This window comes from Bufo bufo, chromosome 8 (assembly GCF_905171765.1).
Source record: "Bufo bufo chromosome 8, aBufBuf1.1, whole genome shotgun sequence".
NCBI lineage: Eukaryota > Metazoa > Chordata > Amphibia > Anura > Bufonidae > Bufo > Bufo bufo.
Genome location: NC_053396.1, coordinates 213,026,458 through 213,045,786, shown reverse-complemented (window position 1 = coordinate 213,045,786; position 19,329 = coordinate 213,026,458).

Genomic DNA, 19,329 nt, shown 5'->3' with positions numbered 1-19,329 from the left:
CACTGTGTGCATACATTACATTACTTATCCTGTACTGATCCTGAGCTACATCCAGTATTATACTCCAGAGCTGCACTTACTATTCTGCTGGTGCAGTCACTGTGTACATACATTACGTCTCCTGTACTGATCCTGAGTTACATCCTGTATTACTCCAGAGCTGTACTCACTATTCTGCTGGTGCAGTCACTGTGTACATACATTACATATCCTGTACTGATCCTGAGTTACATCCTGTATTATACTCCAGAGCTGCACTCACTATTCTGCTGGTGCAGTCTCTGTGTACATACATTACTTATCCTGTACTGATCCTGAGTTACATCCTGTATTATACTCCAGAGCTGCACTCACTATTCTGCTGGTGCAGTCACTGTGTACATACATTACTTATCCTGTACTGATACTGAGTTACATCCTGTATTATACTCCAGAGCTGCACTCACTATTCTGCTGGTGCAGTCACTGTGTACATACATTACTTATCCTGTACTGATTCTGAGTTACATCCTGTATTATACTCCAGAGCTGCACTCACTATTCTGCTGGTGCAGTCACTGTGTACATACATTACTTATCCTGTACTGATTCTGAGTTACATCCTGTATTATACTCCAGAGCTGTACTCACTATTCTGCTGGTGCAGTCACTATGTACATACATTACTTATCCTGTACTGATTCTGAGTTACATCTTGTATTATACTCCAGAGCTGCACTCACTATTCTGCTGGTGCAGTCACTGTGTACATACATTACTTATCCTGTACTGATCCTGAGTTACATCCTGTATTATACTCCAGAGCTGTACTCACTATTTTGCTGGTGCAGTCACTGTGTGCATACATTACATTACTTATCCTGTACTGATCCTGAGCTACATCCAGTATTATACTCCAGAGCTGCACTTACTATTCTGCTGGTGCAGTCACTGTGTACATACATTACGTCTCCTGTACTGATCCTGAGTTACATCCTGTATTACTCCAGAGCTGTACTCACTATTCTGCTGGTGCAGTCACTGTGTACATACATTACTTATCCTGTACTGATTCTGAGTTACATCCTGTATTATACTCCAGCGCTGCACTCACTATTCTGCTGGTGCAGTCACTGTGTACATACATTACATTACTTATCCTGTACTGATACTGAGTTACATCCTGTATTATACTCCAGAGCTGCACTCACTATTCTGCTGGTGCAGTCACTGTGTACATACATTACTTATCCTGTACTGATTCTGAGTTACATCCTGTATTATACTCCAGAGCTGCACTCACTATTCTGCTGGTGCAGTCACTGTGTACATACATTACTTATCCTGTACTGATACTGAGTTACATCCTGTATTATACTCCAGAGCTGCACTCACTATTCTGCTGGTGCAGTCACTGTGTACATACATTACTTATCCTGTACTGATTCTGAGTTACATCCTGTATTATACTCTAGAGCTGCACTCACTATTCTGCTGGTGGAGTCACTGTGTACATACATACATTACTTATCCTGTACTGATTCTGAGTTACATCTTGTATTATACTCCAGAGCTGCACTCACTATTCTGCTGGTGCAGTCACTGTGTACATACATTACTTATCCTGTACTGATCCTGAGTTACATCCTGTATTATACTCCAGAGCTGTACTCACTATTTTGCTGGTGCAGTCACTGTGTGCATACATTACATTACTTATCCTGTACTGATCCTGAGCTACATCCAGTATTATACTCCAGAGCTGCACTTACTATTCTGCTGGTGCAGTCACTGTGTACATACATTACGTCTCCTGTACTGATCCTGAGTTACATCCTGTATTACTCCAGAGCTGTACTCACTATTCTGCTGGTGCAGTCACTGTGTACATACATTACTTATCCTGTACTGATTCTGAGTTACATCCTGTATTATACTCCAGCGCTGCACTCACTATTCTGCTGGTGCAGTCACTGTGTACATACATTACATTACTTATCCTGTACTGATACTGAGTTACATCCTGTATTATACTCCAGAGCTGCACTCACTATTCTGCTGGTGCAGTCACTGTGTACATACATTACTTATCCTGTACTGATTCTGAGTTACATCCTGTATTATACTCCAGAGCTGCACTCACTATTCTGCTGGTGCAGTCACTGTGTACATACATTACTTATCCTGTACTGATACTGAGTTACATCCTGTATTATACTCCAGAGCTGCACTCACTATTCTGCTGGTGCAGTCACTGTGTACTGTGACACAGTGAAGGGTATAGTCTGGGAAAACAGGTATCACCAAGTAACACCAAGACTGCAAAGTGACGTTTTGTTTTTGCCTTATGTGTGAATAAACACTAAAGTTTGATTTAAGAACTGGTAATTTGCCTCTGTACTGCGTCCGCATACCCTGTCTACCAGAGCAAATCCCCACAATTGGTGGAGGATGCGGGAGCGAGCAGAGAGGCTGGCGTAAACGCCAAAGGCTGGATGTCCTGGATTAAACCAGCTAAATTCAAACCTGTGTCACTTGACAAAATGAAAGCTGTATTGAAAGCTCTCGTGGAGGCTAACCAACACCAGCAAGAAACAAACCAACTACTGTTACAACATGTGATGGCTTTACAGACAGCAGGAGCGTCTCAGAGTGTCCATGATATCCGGAAAGCGGTCCGTGCGGCGATCCCCAAGATGACACCCTCAGATGACATCGAAACCTACCTGGCGATGTACGAGAAGGTAGCCACAAGGGAGAATACACCCCGAGATCAGTGGGCTGAGGTCGTAGCTCCGTTCCTGTATTTCGACTTGCCGGAAAATCAAGCGGCCGACTACCAGAAAATCAAGGGTGAGATTCTGGCAAGACTAGGAGTGAATGTGTTGGTCCGGGCATAGTGTGTGCATCAGTGGGGGTTCAACCAGGCTGAGCCCGTGAGACCCCAGTATTATAACTTACTTCACCTCTTGCAAAAGTGGCTACAGCCTGACGTGCTGAGCCACACTGCTATGCTGAATCGTCTGTTAGCTGATATGTTCTGAAGGCCTTTCCCACCCCCTTTCCAGCACTGGATCGGCCAGGTGTCTCCTGGCAAGACCCTAGAGATGGTGGACCTGGTAAAACGCTATGAGGCTACCAGGAATCTAGAGGGGGGTTCTTTCGGGAGGGGGCTAGTCAAACCCTGGAAATCTCCACCCCAGGCCCGGAGGTTTGAGCCGATAAAACCCGCCCAGGATGTACCCACTGCAGACCTGGCTCCAATAGTCTGCTGGCGGTGTCAGGAGCCTGGCCATGTAAGGGCTGTTCCCATCGGGTTGAGCCCATGGACACGAACTATGGCTACCGTCAGTCGCTATATGCCAGGAAGCTGTGTGCAACAGGTACCCCAGAGTCTCTAAATAACTTGTGCCAGGTGGAAGTGGGAGACACTCCAGCGGAGGCCCTGCTGGACTCAGGGAGTCTGGTGTCCCTAGTAAGGGCTCCCCTGGTACGGTCCGTTGAGTATACTGCCCGGAAAATCAGGGTCATGTGCATTCATGGGGACTTAAAAAACTATCCCACCTCCCTGGTGTCTCTAACCATGGGGGCCAGCAGGTGGACTCACGAAGTGGCAGTTGCCGCAAACTTACACTACGAACTTATAATCGGGAGAGACTTCCCGGGTTTCCCGGCACTGTGGCCTGCTACAAAAGTGACTGATATGCTTGAGACAAAGGTAACCCCAGCAGAGTGGCCTTGCTCCGGGGGAGGCCAGAACCCTGGGAACCCGGGGCCGAAGGGCCAGAGGTAGGGGTGACTGCCACTTCGGTGGAAGAGGGGGAGACAACCCCACTGAGTGTAATGGTGGGAGACGTGGAGGACTTGCCGTCGGGGCCTGAGCTGGCAGACCTCAATGTCTCCGGGGATAATTTTGGTACTGCACAACACCGGGACCCAACCCTGTCCTGAGCCTGGGAAAATGTACTAATAGTAGATGGTGAACCACAACAACCGGGGGCAGAGACAGTGTGTCCCCGTTTTGTGCTTTATCAGGATATGATGTATCGGGTAAACCAGCTGTGGGGTGAACCCATTGAACAGTTGGTGGTGCCCTAGGCTTATCGCAAACTCGTGTTAGAGTTAGCCCACCAACATGTTCTTGGGGGTCATCTGGGAAGGCAGAAAACACAGGACCAGATACTACAATGGTTTTACTGGGCCAGTGTGTTTAGGGAGGTGGACATATTCTGTAAGTCTTGCCCGACCTGCCAGGCAACTAGCCCCCAGTAGCTTTTCCGCAGTCCCTTGGTACCTCTCCCGATTATCGAGGTACCGTTTGAGCAAATCACTATGGACCTCATAGGCCCAGTACCGAAGTCCGCTAGAGGACACCAACACATCTTGGTCATCCTAGACTACGCCACTCGGTACCCGGAGGCGGTGCCACTGCAACATACATCGGCTAAACTTATAGCTAAGGAGCTAATGGAGATGTTCTCCTGAGTGGGGCTACCTAAAGAGGTTCTGACTGACCAGTGGACCCCTTTTATGTCCAAGGTCATGAGGGAACTCTGTAAGTTGCTGCATATCAAACAGTTACGGACGTCCGTGTACTATCCGCAAATGGACGGTCTGGTAGAGAGGTTTAACAAAACATTGAAAAGCATGTTAAAAAGGGTGGTGTCTAAAGATGGGAAGGATTGGGACCTTCTTCTGCCCTATCTCATGTTCGCTGTGCGAGAGGTACCCCAGGCCTCTACTGGGCTCTCGCCCTTCGAACTGCTATATGGCAGACATCCTCGCGGATTGTTGGACGTAGCCAAAGAGTCATGGGAACAGCAACCTACTCCGCACAAAAGTGTCCTTGAGTACATTACCATGATGCAACAGCGGATAGAGACCGTTTTGCCTCTTGTTAGGGAGCATATGGAGAGTCGGATCTATAATCGGCAGGCCCGGGTCCAGGTCTTTAACCCGGGTGATCGGGTTTTGGTTCTGGTACCGACCATGGACAGTAAGTTCCTGGCTAGTTGGAGAGGTAAATTGCAAGGTACACCAGCCAGGGAGGCGAAAGCCAGAGCAGGTTTACCATGTTAATTTACTAAAACCTTGGAAAGATAGGGAGACCTGTACTGAAGACAGCCCGCGGCCGGGTTTTCTAGGGGCAGAGGTTCCGGCCCCTCTGTCTAATGCAAGGGAAGCAGTTGCCACAGTAAAAATTGCTGACAGCCTCTCCTCTAAACAGGTTAAGGAGGCCAGGGAGTTCGTTAGTCGGAACACGGATGTGTTCTCGGACCTCCCTGGACGCACTTCCGCAATCCAGCATCACATTGTCATAAGCCATCTCGGAGGAAGTGCAGCTAATGCTGCGGCTAGACGTCATCGAGGAGTCTAAAAGTGAGTGGGTTTTAAGTGCCGGCCTGGGTTTTGACAGCACCTAGCTGTCCTTAAAAGACAGCTGGGATCAGCAGCAAAGTGTGTGCTGGGATCTGAGGCTTGTGCCGTGCTGGAGGGCTGAGACCAGTCATTAGGGGAAACAGGCCCCATAAAAGCCTGCTATGGACTGCTGGAGATAGAACTGCCAGCTAGGTGATTTTTGCTATGTGGACTTTCCATTGTGTGTGAACTAACACCAAGACTGCAAAGTAACGTTTTGTTTTTACCTTATGTGTGAATAAACATGAAAGTTTGATTTAAGAACTGGTAATTTGCCTCTGTACTGCGTCCGCACACCCTGTCTACCAGAGTGAATCCCCACAGTACATACATTACGTATCAGGGGGAGAAAACCAGAACTGGATCCAGGGGCGTAGCTCTAGGGGGTGCAGAGGTATCAGTCGCTACCGGGCCCAGGAGCCTGAGGGGGCCCAAAGACCCTTGTGCCACATAAGATACTGGCATTATAGGAAGTGCACACTGGTCAATTTACACCTCTGGCTGGAGGGATGGGGTTAGGTTAAGAATTTGGTATGGGGGGTGCACTTTCAATGTTTGCCTCAGGCAGCAGGAAGGATATGTGCTCCCCTTCCCCTTGCCAACAAGCACTGAGGGACGGGGGCCCAAGCTGAACTCTTGCATCAGGGCCCATGAGCGTTTAGCTACACCCCTGCCTGGATCGCACATCCACAATGCTATGCTTTGATCTAACTCGCTTCTCAGTGCTATATTAAAGTGTACAGCCCCCCATACTGCATGCTGTACAAGAGGCATTAGTGTACATTTTGATCAAAAGGCATAAGTCCACTCACCACGCCAAGGTCGCCTTTGTTTTTGTGGCGCTGTGCTGGTGGGTTGGTGGCACCCAGGGCCATGGGTGGCATTGTCAGACAGCAGAGGTGCTGCTTGACTCCTGGGTCCCGCCGCCTGGGTGCCGCTTTGTCACCGCATTGTGCTGCACCTTTTTGTCAGAGTAGGTCCCACTCAAAGAGGCGACCTTGGCGTGGTGAGTGGGCTTATGCCTTTTGATCAAAATGTACACTAATGCCTCTTGTACAGCATGTAGTATGGGGGGCTGTACACTTCAATATGGCGCTGAGAAGCGAGTTTAATTAGATCAAAGCATAGCATTGTGGATGTGCCATCCAGTTCTGGTTTTCTCCCCCTGATATACATTACCTATGCTGCTCTGATCCTGAGTTACATCCTGCATTATACTCCAGAGCTGCATTTACAGTTCTGCTTGTTGCTGTTAGAAACCCTCCTATTAGCTTAGGGCAGTTTTGCATCAGCGTTAGAAATTAGATTCTAGTGTTCCATTATAACAGGGTTATAACGGAATATAACGCGATTTCAGAACGTAATGGAAAATGGAAGCCTTTAAGAGGTATTCCGTTTTGCTACGTCCTAATGCATGTCTATGGCCACAAATAACGGTTCCGTTTTGTTCCGTTATACATGACGGAAAAAATAGTCCTGTCGACATGTATTAGGACGGAGCAAAACGGAATGCCTCTTAAAGGCTTTCATTTTGCATTACGTTCTGAAATTCCGTTATAGCTCTGTTATAACGGAACCCTATAATGGAATTCCATAACGCGAATGCGAACCCTCCCTGAGCTGAACTCCGATAATGCAGTTCGTTTTTTCTACATCAGAAGACTGTATAGCATCTGTTGTTAAGCTGAGGCTTCCGAGAATCCAAATCTGGGGCTGTGCAGAATCTGACTGGACGGTTTACCTTTTACCTAAGTCTCACTTGAGGCTTCATGGTAATGTTTCTCTGTCTTAAGCCCCAGAATTCTGTAACCATAAAATCATTTGGTTCCTTATAATGACTACACGTGTATAACCAGATTCTGGTTGCATTCATAGCTACGGTAAACCCATGTCGACTACGCAGATCTTATACGTATTTTAGCGCATTTTAAGCTGCTACAAAAGGTCTAGAGAGAAAGAGAAAATGGCTCAAATACTGTGGAGTGGAGAGGGTTAAACTTCATTTCACGTTTCCCTGCCACAACATCTCCCTCGCTGCCAGAAAGGAACGTATTACATTGTGAAAGATTTTAAAACATAAATGTCCCACTTGATTAAAATTTCAGCAGCAAAATCTCTGAAGATGTGCTAATTCTCCATCACTTATTGGCAGGCTTTCAGCATAATCACTCCATAAATTTGCTGATCGACATTAAATATTGCTTTAAGGATTCTCACATTTGCATTTAAAGTATGAAGAGAAAAGCCTTTTCTAGTCTCCACACAGACGTCTGAAACGCGCTGAAGATTGTTCTCAGTGAACTCGTGCCATTTGGTTCTGATAGATGATAGATAGATAGATAGATAGATAGATAGATAGATAGATAATAGATAGATAGATAGATAGATAGATAGATAGATAATAGATAGATAGATAATAGATAGATAATAGATGATAGATAGATAGATAGATAATAGATAGATAGATAGATAATAGATAATAGATAGATAATAGATAGATAGATAGATAGATAGATAGATAGATAGATAGATAGATAGATAGATAGATAGGAGATAGATAATAGATGATAGATAGATAGATAGATAGATAGATAGATAGATAGATAGATAGATAGATAGATAGATAGATAGATAGATAGATAGGAGATGGATAGATAGATAATAGATAGATAGATAGATAGATAGATAGATAGATAGATAGATAGATAGATAGATAGATAGATAGATAATAGATGATAGATAGATAGATATGAGATAGATAGATAGATAGATAGATAGATAGATAGATAGATAGATAGATAGATAGATAGATAGATAATAGATAGATAGATATGAGATAGATAGATATGAGATAGATAGATAATAGATAGATAGATAGATAGATAGATAGATAGATAGATAGATAGATAGATAGATAGATAGATAATAGATAGATAATAGATAGATAGATAGATAGATAGATAGATAGATAGATAGATAATAGATAGATAGATAATAGATAGATAGATAGATAGATAGATAGATAGATAGATAGATAGATAGATAGATAGATAATAGATAGATAGATATGAGATAGATAGATATGAGATAGATAGATAATAGATAGATAGATAGATAGATAGATAGATAGATAGATAATAGATAGATAGATAATAGATAGATAGATAGATAGATAGATAGATAGATAGATAATAGATAGATAGATAGATAGATAGATAGATAATAGATAGATAGATAGATAGATAGATAGATAGATAGATAGATAGATATGGGATAGATAGATAATAGATAGATAGATAGATAGATAGATAGATAGATAGATGATAGATAGATAGATAGATAGATAGATAGATAGATAGATAGATAGATAGATAGATATGGGATAGATAGATAATAGATAGATAGATAGATAGATAATAGATAGATAGATAGATAGATAGATAGATAGATAGATAGATAGATAGATAGATGATAGATGATAGATAGATGATAGATAGATAGATGATAGATAGATAGATAGATAGATAGATAGATGATAGATGGATAGATAGATAGATAGATAGATAGATAGATAGATAGATAGATAGATAGATAGACCGCCCAGGCGTAAGCAGCACTGAACATGAGCTCCTGATACAATTTATACCTTGTAATGAGCAACGTGTAAGACAAAACTTGGTCAATACTGACTCCATGGAAGACAGAAGCAAGGAGGACTAAAATATCTCCCAAAAAAGGATAAATAATCATAAAAACTAGATTTTAATGACAAGACAAGATCTCAGAGCATCAGACAGAGCCTAGAGCTCAGCATCTAAAGACATCTAAAAGTAAGAGCACCTGGCTCCAGGGGCAGATTGGCCATAGACCTTACAGGGAAATTTCCCGGTGGGCCGATGCCCAGGGAGTCGCCTGAGCCCTCTTCACGCCGGCCAGTGGAAGTTTTTGGGGCAGTATTTTGTGATGGACTTTGGTATTTGGCTCTTTTGGGGTGGTATAATGTGCCACAGTATGGTATTGTTGGCTCTGCCTTCCATCAATTTGGACCTGATTACAAAACGGAGCCACTTTTAGTAATTTTTCCAGGGCCACTTTAAAGGGCTTCTGTCACCCCACTAAACTCTTTTTTTTTGTTGTTGGCTTCTTATAATCCCTATACTGCGATATATGAATACATAATGTTATTAGTCATTTTGGTTCAGTAGATAATGAATAAAACGTACTTTTATAATATGCAAATTACCTGTCTACCAGCAAGTAGGTAGCAGCCGCATCCTCCTATCATAAAGACGCCCCCTCCGCATGTTGATTGACAGGGCCAGCGAACGCGATCGTCCTCTGGCTGGCCCTGTCTGCTATCAAGATCTCGCGCCTGCTCCGTAACGGTATTCAGTCGGCGCAGGCGCACTGAGAGGAGGGCGCTTGCTCGGCGGCTCCTTCCTCAATGCGCCTTCCTCAATGTGCTGAATGAAGATAGAAGGTCCTGCAGGAAGAAGAGGATACCGGCTGCGCGATCAAGTGGATGAGGTGAGTTTTTTAAATTATTTTTAACCCCTCAATGGCCATTTTATATAGCATTCTGTCTTAAGAATGCTATTATTTTCCGTTATACCAAATCACATAGAACACACGTAATATAACAGAACATCACTTTATTGAAACACAATGTAACAATGACAATAAACACATATATAAAATCATGCGGATGAGTACTGTGATAGAGACCCCACTTGGCCAGTAAAATGCATCCAATATTAGATAAAGTGACCAGTGCAAAATGGCAACAATCAGGAATAGACATAAATTGATGCGCCATACTAACCCCTTGGTTAGTAGTAACCCCTTAGTAACTACTGTTTCATCATTGGTTCTAACGTTCTTTCCTTTATTCACCCAGAGCATAAATACATCTAAATGGCACACATTCGGCAACGGGACTCAAGTTTGGAAGAGGACTGGTCGAATAGCATACAATACGGACTTGCTACAATTGGACATTATGTTGCCTTTATAAACATCATATTATTTTTTAGAAACATTTTAATTACTAATGTTGAAAGATGGGGGAATCATCTAGATAGTTGAATACTCAGTTGATTTGATTGATCGTGGATCGGTCCTTGTATACACGTCCATGAATATTGTTCTTTACACCTTTTTTTTTTTCATGACACCTTATGTGTGTTTTCTTTGATAATCTTGATAATAATTATTATACTAAATGTATATATATATATACATTTAGTCTTATGTAATACACATGCAATTATTTGCATCACGATATATTATATTAGGTTTCATGGTTACCATCATCTTATTAACACAATGTTTATGACCGTTGCCACCGCAATTATTTGACCGGGTTCTTAACATGGATTCTACTATAATTGGTTATTATATACGGTATATACATTATCGCCCTGTGTGTATATATTTTTTATTTTATTTAAAGGATTCCTTATTGGTATTAGACTGCCTCTATACCCAGGGAATTATAGAGTGGTATCCATTCCCCTGGGATGAGGGGACACAAGGGTTAATGGGCGATAACGTGCGTTGCCCCAGTACCTCAACATGTGCTCATCTGCATTCCTGAGAATGATGGGGGTGGGTGTTCCTTCTGATCATGTGGGTTGGTCACATGACTAGAATTACGGTCATGTCAGCATCCACGTGACCATGATTACACTGAAGGTCCTGCTGTTTATTTATTTATATGTCGGTGCAGACGTTTTATTTGCAGCGCGACCCAATTGGACCTAATATAGGAGTTCTCGCTCCCTGGATACCAACTGGTCCCATCTTTTGAACAATTGTTCATTTGCACCCCTAAGAATGATGGGTATGTGTCCTTCTTTCGATCATGTGGTTTGGTCACATGACCGTAATCTCAGTCATGTGAGCATCCACGTGATTATGATGATACTGAAGGTCCCGCAGACTGTTTGTGTGTCTGGGTAGATACTTTACTTGCAGTGCGATCCAATTGGACACCGATTGGTGGTCACTTGATTACACAGGTGGGGCGATTATCTTCAGCTGGGTGGGGGTATATAGGACGTTAACTTTTAGAGACATGTATCCCTTTGAAAAAGCTTGGCGAGGTGAAATGTGTGTCAGGGAAACTGCTTCTTTCCCCCCGGGTTAGTATGGCGCATCAATTTATGTCTATTTTTGTATTTATGCATTGATTATGGCTTCACCAGTAGACTGTATTGATCACTATTTGAATTTTGATACCCGTATGGGCCAACTAATGTGGGTTCATCCTTTTACTCAGTTGGTAGTCTGAGTTGTTTTCCCTACAGTAATTCCTGATTGTTGCCATTTTGCACTGGTCACTTTATCTAATATTGGATGCACTTTACTGGCCAAGTGGGGTCTCTATCACAGTACTCATCCGCATGATTTTATATATGTGTTTATTGTCATTGTTACATTGTGTTTCAATAAGGTGATGTTCTGTTATATTACGTGTGTTCTATGTGATTTGGTAGAGAGGCTTTAATGTGTCCACACATGAGCGATAGGGTTATGCTCCTGTTGGTGATATTTTGGTTTTCTATTTTCCATTATAACCATGTTATAACGGAAAATAATAAAGTGAAGTTTGGTTCCGCATTGACTTTAATGGGGTTCGGGGTCAAGTTTGGGTCCCGAACCCGAACTTTGACCTGAAGTTCGGCCGAACCCGGCGAACCAGAACTTCCACGGGTTCGCTCATCCCTAATTTCAAGGACATACGGACAAACAATTACATCTCTTATTATCAGCAGCTCAAACATTCAGGGCCTGAACACTTCAGCCTTCAGATGTAAGATACATGACCCAGACTTTAACAAAACACAAAAAAATATTGACATACAAATGCCCCTGCCATGATCGTCACTGTGTGAACACATGACCTAACCCCTCAGGTGAACGCTGTAACAATAAATAAATAAAAACTGTGCCAAAATTAAAAAAATTTGGGTCACCTTGCCCCATAAAGTGTAATAATGAATGATAAAAAAAATCATATGTACCCAAAAATGGTACCAAAAAAACTGGCACCTTATCCCCTAGTTTCCAAAATGGGGTCACTTTTTGGGAGTTTCTGCTGTAAGGGTGCATCAGGGGGGCTTAAAATGGGACATGGCATATAAAAACCAGTCCAGCAAAATCTGCCTTCCAAAAACCATACGGCGCTCCTTTTCTTCTGCGCCCTGCCGTGTGCCCTTACAACAGTTTACGACCACATGTGGGGTGTTTCTGTAAACCGCAGAATCAGGATAATAAATATAAAGTTTTGTTTGGCTGTTAACTCTTGATGTGTTAAAGAAAAAAAATTATTAAAATGAAAAATCTGTCAAAAAAGTGAAATTTAGAAATGTCATACTCCATATTCCTTTAATTTTCGTGGAACACCTAAAGGGTTAACAAAGTTTGTAAAATCAGTTTTGAGTAACTAGAGGGTGTAGTTTGTACAAGGGGGTCATTTATGGGGGGTTTCTACTATGTAAGTCTCACAAAGTGACTTCAGACCTGAAATGGTCCTTAAAAAGTGGGTTTTGGAAATTTTAGTAAAAATTTTAGGAATTGCTTCTAATGTCCTAAAAAAATAAAACGACATTTACAAAATGATGCCAACATAAAGTAGACATATGGGGAATGTTAAGTAATAAATATTTTATGAGGCATCACTTTTTGTTTTGAAAGCAGAGAAATAGAAATGTTGAAAATTGCAAATTTTTCTAAATTTTTGGTAAATTTGGGATTTTTTTTATAAATAATGCTGAAATATATTGACTCAAATTTATGACTATCATGAAGTACAATGTGCCACGGGGAAACAATCTCAGAATGGCTTGGATAAATAAGTGTTCCAAAGCTATTACCACATAAAGTGACACATGTCAGATTTGCAAAAAATGACCTGGGAAGAAGGGTGAAAACTGGCCCGGGTTAATCTCAATATGCCATATTGCAATAATGTATTACTGTTTTTGAGTGCCCGTTAAAAATGGTCCCATTGATTGATGGGCTGAATAGGGTTTTAACATAGCGATTTGTGACAAATAATTTGTAACTAACTGAATTTTTTGTCAAACTTCGCCGAAGCTAACGAATCTAATTTTTCAAAACTTTAGTCATCTCTAATCATGGTGTTCCAGAAGAGAAATCTGAAACCAGCCAGGCGTCCTCCCTTCCTGCTAAACAACTGTCCACTTTCATAAACCGACAGGTACACCTACCTGGGTCTAGAATTTAGCCAGTCAGGGATCTTTAAGCAAGCCATGGAGACACTGACAGACAAGGTGAGCAAATCCTTCTATGTCATCAGAAGGCATCTGTATCATCTCAAAGCACCAGTGACCATCTGGCTTAAAATCTTTGACAGCATCATCGCTCCAATCCTTTATGGCAGCGAAGTCTGGGGTCCGGATACATACCCAGACTGGTCAAAGTGGGACTCTGGGCCAACAAAAATATTCCACCTAGAATTCTGCAAACACCTTCCCCAGGTACATCGGAGCACCTGTAACAGTGCCTGACGAGCAGAGCTGGGCAGATTCCCATTGTACCTTGATAGATAGATAAATAGATATGAAATAGATGAGAAAGATAGATTTCAGTGCTAGGAGACTTTTGCATCCCCGTTGCTTGGTGTCTATGCTTAGTGGTCCTGGAAAGTTGGAATACATTTAGCTGGCGTCCAGTCAGTCTTTAATTCATTAGATAGTTCCATGTAAAGGACTCCCTTTGGGCTCATTATCCAGTTGGATTTTGTTTGTTGTATTCTTTTGTTCCATCTGCCGGTCACGTTAATTTGAAGATTGCACCCAAACTCAGAGGAAGTGACCATGACGCCTGTTACACCAGACTTCTCCTATAAAAACAGACATTACTAATAAGGGACTCTTGCAGTTTTTTCTCTAAGAGGACAGTTGCAGAATCTGAGCAGAAGCTTTTCGTAAAAGGGGTTAACATTTTTTGGAAATTTTCACATAACAATGTTTTACTTCACAGTGAAATATGTTGCAACTCACAATTCAAAAAGATTAAAAGGACAGGACGAAGAAAGATATAATCCAGAAATCATGCATAAAGCAGAACTTTCATTTCCAGCCGCTCACTGGGGAATAATAAGGAAGAAAAACACTTTCACTGCACTGAAAATTTTTGTTAAATTGTACAAAGTTCATTTTCATCTGCAAGATTCTAGTTGTATATTTTTGCCTCTTTGAACCAATTATACAAGACTTATGATCCCAACATTCCCCACACAATATATAGGAATACGGAGAGGGCTTCATCATATACAGGCCATAGGTGGGTCATTCAAGAGGAAACCAACTATGGCCAAGGTTTGGAGTGGTGGCGTTGATTAAATAGTTTAAAGGGCTAACATTGAGGAGGAGAATCTGATACCGAGAGTTACCCTTCCTCCCAAAGTTCCATCATACCATAGAGATAACAGAAGCTTTTTTATGCAGAATAATGGAGTTTGATTCTTGGGACAAAGTGTGTCACCTGTGTCTTTTATGTCCAGTTCAGTTGCTGCAAAAGTTGCAGGAAAAGGATTTTCCAAGTATTTTATACTGATAACCTATACTCAGGATAAGACATATGATTGGTGGGGGTACAGGACCCCAGCCAATCAGCTGTATGAAGAGGCCGTGGTGCTCTTGTGAGCTCCGTGGCCTCCCCGTAGCTTACCAAGCATAGAGCCGCCAATTGGATAGCAGCTGAACTTGGTATCGCAGCTCAACCCATTCACTTCAATGGAACTGAGCTGTGCCTAAGTCATGTGACCAATGAATGTGATGTCACAGGCCTAGGAAGAGGCCAGAGAGCTGTGGTCTCTTCATACAGCTGATTGGTGGGGGTGGCAGGTGTTGGACCCCCACCAGTCAGATACTGATGACATATACTCGAAAAAACTCTTTTAAGTTTTCATGTCTGCCAAAGGTATGTTCCTATAAATCCTATTTTTCAGGAGTTGGCGTCATCCTGCACCTTTTGCCGCAACTGATGATAGGTCATTGGTAAACTCATTTAAAGGCCTTCTCCAAGTTCCACATGGGCAGTTACTCTGTGCAATCTTTCTCCTCAGCTTAGACTTTTTGGGTCAGGAACCATTGTCAGCCATATTATTTCTTAGGGGCTGATTTTCTGTCAAAAAGAAGGTCTTATCCTTTTTTAGCTCTTTCCAGAAGTGACGCACCTTTTAGAAAGTACAGATGCCAAGCAAACCATATTATGGCCAATACCATTCTTCTTCATTTTAAAATGGACTTTGGATGTTGTATGGTCACCCTGACAACTTTGCTGCCCATTGTGACAATTGCATCTCCTGCTGTCTCTTCAGGCTTTAGACAGGAGATCCACAGGTCATGACCTGATATTGTCCCTTTAAGGTGAATGAACTGTAGATTGGACAATTAATATAAAAAGGTATTATTGGTCCAAATCCTTCCTCACAAAATCTTAACATTCTCTACTTGGAAGTAAGAGAAGAGACCTTTACACAACCTTTTGAGGATAAATGTATCCAGAGGAGAAACTTGAAGCTCCTGAACCACAATACAAAATCTGTACCGGGATCCCCATGTGGCAGAGGGGGCTTATGACCTGACTGCAAATGCTACCTTTTTATCTGGATCCCAGTTCCTCAAATTAGAGCACCATCAAATGCAAAGCAACGTATAACGAAGCACGCAAATTGCTGTCATACTGACAACTTTTAAAACATGACGACTATGCCTTATGTTATTTTTTATCTTAAAGGTGCGGGTATAAGCTGATATTATGTCAAGCACAAAGACATTGCCTGAGTCATGGGACAAGTCACCAAAGAAACAATGCATAAAGATGCAAATCCTCTGCTTTTCTTTTTGTGCCAACTTCTTAAAGAGCCTCTCTCCAATTTGAGGGGAGTTCCATTTTAATCAAATGATGGCAAAAATTTTAAGAATTACCATTAAAGGTATTTCTCATTGTTGTTTATTCGAATCGGTTTTCCTTGGCCGTAGGACTTGCAGCAACAGTAGTTGGTAGATATCCATTACAATGTTGTCAACAAGCACTAAACTATTTATTGATGGATCCTCCTGCTAAATGTAATGGCTAGACTGCAGAACTCGACTTCACCTATAGCAGTCACCTATGCCAAGTCTTAATTAATGGACTTTGGTTCTTAGATACCCCCAGGACTTAAGTAAATAAGAATTCAGTAGGACTTTTTGAATAAAAATATACAAAGTATGTATCAAATAGACATGCAGTGCAAAGAATTAAGTATTGCTACAGCACTTAACCTACTATTATTTAGTGCTATGTAGTGATTTAAGGTTAAATAATAGTTTTTCCTGTGTTATATAATTTCCATGGCACATGTACAATCGACTGTTTGGCCAACCTTTGCTTATTGTTCTGTCTTCTTACACGTTAACACAGTGTGCAGTCTGACATTCAGCATAAACCATCTCTATCTTCCAAATAAGAGGACTGTTCTTTGTAGTCTAACTTGTTTATTGGTCAACAGGTTGTATACATGATTGGTTGTATACGATTGATTGGTAAAACTGCAAGAATACAACTAGCATGTATAAGTATTAAGCATAAGATAGCATGTACTATACCATTACATTAACAGTGAAGCACATGGTAAAATGGCTGCCTACACATAGGATTGCATGGCTAGCTTACAGTAATAACTCTCTGAGTAACAATTATAACTAACTGAACAGCTCTGTATAACATAATGTAGATCTCTCACCAGATATGCTTTTACAAGGATGGTGGAGTTTGAGAAGGAGACATGCATAGGATAGCACTGATGATGTGTCCTGGAGACAAGATGTCTTTCACTCCCACAATGCAATGCACTACCCACAATGAACACTCCCAGCCTGGCGTCAACAGACACCACTACTGGATCCTTAATTCTTAGCAACCCATTTTGATCAATAATGGGATCGAGCTTTTTCAAAGCGCTATCCTTGGAGACTGTTTGGCCTTTGCTGAGGTAGTCTATTTCTTTAGCATAACATTCACGTTGTTTAGTGCAAATTATTATGTTCTTGGACCTTTCCAGATTAGGAGCAGTAAAAGAAGTGTTTGCAGTGATGTCAACCTTTGCAGGGCTTCTGTCTCGCAGGTAGTGTCGACTTGTAAGACTGAGCTATATGAACTAGACAGGTTATAGCACAAATGAGCGACATCCAGGTGGAGAACCTGTTGAAACGATGGGATTTGAGTTGGTGGTCCAAAGTCACTGTACGTAGAACAGATACTTCAGGTTGGACTTCTTCATCTGCATCTGGGTCTACCAACTCAAACGTGTCGGAACAGGTGCTGTAAGACGTTGAACGGTACAGGAATGCAGGACCTGTAAACCATGTTGTCCTTAAGGTGGCTTGCTACAACAGATCTAGTCACATGGTCCACAAGATCATGGCGTGAGGGCACATAGTGCCACTGTTTAGGACAAATTGATCTCCTGATACTTAGCACCCGATTGCTGACATAGATGTAAAAGCGTCTGGTTTTGTTGCAAATATATCCTAGGACTACCTTGCTGTCCATGTAAAACTCGACCTTCTCGATTTCAAGGTTCATTCCTGATGTTATAAATTCAGCCAACTCCACTGCAAGCAAAGCAGCGCAGAGTTCCAGTCTTGGTATTGTGTGTTCGTGGAGTGGCGCCAGTTTGGTCCAGCTCATAACAAACCCTATATGGCATCGTTCTTTGACGTCAATGGTCTTTAAGTATGCTAAGGCTGCAATCGCCTTGACTGAAGCATCGCAGAAGATATACAGTCTTTGCATACAGTCGTGCCACATTAAGGCTGGACAAAGCTTCAAGAGACTTCCTCCGACCTGTCCACAGGTCTCTTTTCTTTGTGGGAAGCGGATCATCCCAATCAGATGTCTCTGTGGTGAAGTCTCTTAGCATCATTTTACCTTGGAGGGTAACAGGCACTACGAATCCCAGAGGATCATATAAGATGTTTATGGTGGACAGGACTCCTCTGCATGTAAAGAGCTCCAGCCTCCAGGAAGAAGCATTTCCTGTGAGCCAAGCTGTGAGTACATATCCAGAGACCAGGAGAAGCCAATTCCTCCTCAGCTAGTCAGGCCCATATCAAGCAGAAGACAGACAGAGCAGAAGATAAATACCTGCCAGATTCTCCGGGCATATAGTATAGGAGCAGAACTCGACCCCTGCCATACATTGCCAATACCTGCTGGGACCTAAGGACTATTGCTGTACCTGTATGGATTTATGCTGCACCCATTAAGTAAAGACAGGTTGGATCATATTACCTGTTTGGATCTCATTCATTCCTCAATTACTCCTATTAACCACACTCAATTTATTGCAAGTGAGCCAGGATCCAGGAGTCCAGCCGTACCAAGGTAGGAGACACCGTTGACACAATACCTATTACACAGAGACATTATCCCCCTCTGGCATTCCTCACCTGGTACGTGAGTTGCAACATCTTAAAGGGCCCTGAGACTATAACCTGCGCACATTGCAATTGGCGTCACAAACTAAAAACCATTAATTTTGCACCAGTGTGCATTAGTCGCAATCCGGCTTACTTCACATCTGTTGTATGTCGGCCATAAATTCCATGGAATCTCTGCAGAAGCAGAGAAGTGCCTCTAGAAGTCTGTTGTTGAGGTCTGGACTAGACAGTAAGACATTGTTTTAAAACGCCTTGGAGTCTTGGAGTGCGGATGCCATTTCTGCATGGTTGTTCTGGAATATTCTTTCCATGAAGGTAAAGAAATGTTCTTTTGTCTCTGGTGTTCTCTGAAGTTTGTGTTTGAGAGAGATGAATCAAATGTAGACAAGTTCTTTGTTGTTAGGTAAGCATCGTCTTCGGGGTTTATGTAGCGTTTTGGGAACCGTTAATTTGTCCTCTAGCCTTGTAAACT